The sequence below is a fragment of the Peromyscus maniculatus genome, chromosome X, assembly GCF_049852395.1.
Source record: "Peromyscus maniculatus bairdii isolate BWxNUB_F1_BW_parent chromosome X, HU_Pman_BW_mat_3.1, whole genome shotgun sequence".
Taxonomy (NCBI): domain Eukaryota; kingdom Metazoa; phylum Chordata; class Mammalia; order Rodentia; family Cricetidae; genus Peromyscus; species Peromyscus maniculatus.
In genome coordinates, this window is record NC_134875.1 from 29,478,871 (window position 1) to 29,482,430 (window position 3,560).

Below are 3,560 nucleotides of genomic sequence, written 5' to 3' on the forward strand. Positions count from 1 at the left end.
TCTAAATTCTCCTTTATGCCTTGTACTTGGAGGAAAAGAAAAGGTGACAATAATCATCTTAATAAAAATACTATATTGCTTACTAAAAGCAGCATGCTGAGAAGTCAATGCTATCTAGTTGCTTTGCTGACCAGACATGTATCATTTTTTTTTCTCATTCTTTCCATTAAACTGAAAAACACACTTTTGGCATTCTGTTTGTTTAGAGAATTATATAACCTCTACAGTAGATTGTGTTCCTTGAAATCTGAATTAGTGTCATATTAAGGGTTATCTTTTATACATATTAACTGGGAAGTTCTTAGGTGTCCTACATTTGGTGCATCACCTATTTTGTTTATAAAACGGAAGCATTAATAGTTTTCTAATAGTTGTGTGTATGTGTACATGTGTGTATAAAGTCCAGTATTAAATAGAAATGAAATCCTATTAGTAGAAAAAATATGGAAAGAATATTATTAAGTGTAAACAATTCTCATATGTAAAAAGGAGTTAGAAAAAAGTACTGTTCGCAAAAAATATACCCAGTGGTTATTAATTTATTTACTTTATTTGTCTTATCTTACATATGTACCATCAACTCTCAGAAGCAGTGGGTCTATGCTTTTATCAAAGCAGCATGTAGTCCACATAAATCATCAGCCATTCCTAGAGAGGGTTGATGGGCCTATTTGCTTGGTGCTGGCACCAACTTGAGAACTGGCCCAGCAAGTGCAGCAAGTTGCTGCTGAATACTGTAGAGCTTGTTTCTTGAAGTCTACTTGGATCTATGGTGGTGCTACCAAGGGACCACAGGTTTGTGATTTGGAAAGAGGTATATAAATCTGTATTGCAGCACCTGGAAGACTGATTGACTTCTAGAGTATGGGAAAAGCAACCTGAGGAGAATAACTTACCTTGTCCTTGATGAAGCTGATAGAATGCTCGAAATGGGAATTGAACCCCCAAAATGGAAAAATGTCCATCAAATAAGACCTGATAGACAAACCCTAATGTGGCGTGCAACTTGGCCAAAAGAAGTAAGACAGCTTGCTGAAGATTTCCTGAAAGACTATATTCATATCAATATTGGTGCACTATAACTGAGTGCAAACCATAACATTCTTCAGATGGTGGATGTGAGTCATGATGTAGAAAGGGATGAAAAACTTATTCATCTAATGGAAGAGATCATGAGTGAGAAGGAGAATAAAACCATTGTTTTTGTTGAAACCAGAAGAAGATATGATGAACTTACCAGAAAAATGAGGAGAGATGGACGCCCTGCAAAATCAGGGTGTTCTTGATAAAAATTCTTCTCAAATTTGGGCAGCTCATAACAATTCCACTTCTTCTTAACTAGTTTCTCCCCAGGATTTCCAAACATCTTTCCAGAGAGGGGTCCTGTTCTACTAGTGCTGTGGGATGTTGTTCTGTTTGCTGTAAATATGTGTTGCTCTGCTTGGTTGATAAATAGTGCTGTTTGGCCAGTAATGAGGCAGAATAAGGTTAGGCAGGACATTCCAACTCAAGAGAGAGGAAGGAGAAAAGTGGAAGGATGAGTCAGGAGACACTGCCAGCCACTGCCACCATGAGAGGCAAGATGTAAAGTACTGGGAAGCCACAAGCCATGTGACAACTTATAGATTAATAGAAATGGGTCAATTTAAGATATAAGAACTAGATGGCAAGAAGCCTGCCACAGCCATACAGTTTATAAGTAATATGAGTTTCTGTGTGTTTACTTGGGTCTGAGCAGCTGCAGGCCTGAACAGGAATTGAGGACACTCCAATTATATCCATACAGAAAAGGAAAAGCATATACCTGATGAATTAGTAAATTAAGGTTTGCACGAAGAAAAGCTATATAATCGGAGTTCCTAGTAGGGTTCTATCTGAAACTAGTAATGTTAAACAAAAGTAAAGCCATATGGTTAGTAGTGATTTACTCCTGAGAACCAGTGATTATAGTGAATCTGATGGCTTTTTGCTTACTTTTTTTTTCTTCTTCATTTTTCTGGTCATTTGCTGATGTTTTATATAGTGCTAAGGATCAAACTCCAGATATCATAAACATATGTAAAGATCCTTCTATTGAGCTAAATATCCTCAGACTGAGTTTGACTCCATTTTTTTCACTTATGTATCCATTATTCCTATGACCAGTTTCCTTTCTTTTATTATTTTTTCCATTTCTAATTAACATATAATTATATCATTTCCACCTTCCCTTTCCTCCCTCCAAGCCCTGCCATGTCCCCTCCCTATAACCCCTTCTATTGACTGCCCTTCTTTAATTGAGAGGCAGAGAGAAACATGATATAACCTAAGTGAGTTCATTTTTGTTGTTTTGTTGTGTTAGTGCTGACCACTTTGTATTCTGTAACCAATTGGGTCATTCATCCCTGGGAAAGACTAATATTCCCCCTTTTAGCAGTTATAAGTTTTCTGCAGGTGTAGGGTTGGTGCCTTATGAGATATCTATCTCCCTTCCACATTAGTTAGCATGTTTATCTGTTTTGTCATTGTTCAGGTCTTGTTTATTCAGCCCTGTCTAAGAGATGCACTGAGACAGCAGACTTCCTGGTATATTGGCTCTTACAATCTTTTCACCCTGTCTTCTGAACTGTTCCTTTAGCTGTCAATGCAAGAATTATTCTACACATGTATCCACTAAGCCTGGGATCCTGACAATCCATTGATCTTTGAATTATGTCCAGTTGTAGTATTCTGTGATGGTCTCTTTGGTGGTTTGAAATAAAATGGCCCCCATAGGGAGTGGCTCTATTAAAAGTTGTGGCTTTGTTGGAGTAGGTATAGCCTTACTGGAGGAAGTATGTGACAGAGGGATGGGCTTTGAGGTCTCCGATGCTCAAGCTATGCTCAGTGAAATAGCCCACTTTCTGTTGCTCGTAGATCAAGATGAAGAACTCGCAGTTCTTTCTCCAACAACTTGTCTGCCTGCAAGCAACCAACCATGATTATAATGGACTAAACCTCTGAACTATAAACCAGAAACTCCAATTAAATGTTTTCCTTCTAAGAGTGGACATGGTCTCATGAAAGTTGGATCAATGGCTGTGGAGCCTGCATGGGACTGGACTAGACCGTCTGCATGACTAGACAATTGTGTAGCTTGATTTGCTTGGGGAACCCCCTGATATAGAATCAGAACCCATCCCTGTAGCCTGAGAGGGCTTTTTGGAGCCCACTGCCTATGATAGAATACCTCGTGCAGCCTTGAGGCAGGGGGAAGGGCTTGGAATTGCCTCTACTGGATGTGCTTCCCCATGGGAGGCCTTGCCTTCTTGTGGAGGGTAGTGAGGGGTGGGTTGGGAGATGGAGGCTGGGGGCTTGGGAGTAGAAAAGAGGGGGATCTTTGATTGGTGTGTAAAATAAATGAAAAGAAATTTCTCGATTAAAAAATAAGAGTTGCCATGGTCATGGTTTCCCTTCACAGCACAAAAACCCTAGTTAAGACAGAAGTTGGTTACCATGGACTGTGGCATTACTTTGATAGGTCTGACTATGCTTTTGTTTGAATGAATGAATATGGACCTTGATACTGTGGATTAGAAAAG

General features: G+C 39.2%; 1 pseudogene; it reads left to right on the forward strand.

The window, feature by feature from the left end:
* The first annotated feature begins 600 nt into the window (after positions 1 to 600).
* Positions 601 to 1,286, forward strand: LOC102928517 (putative ATP-dependent RNA helicase DDX5 pseudogene; annotated as a pseudogene).
* Positions 1,287 to 3,560: the final 2,274 nt, after the last annotated feature.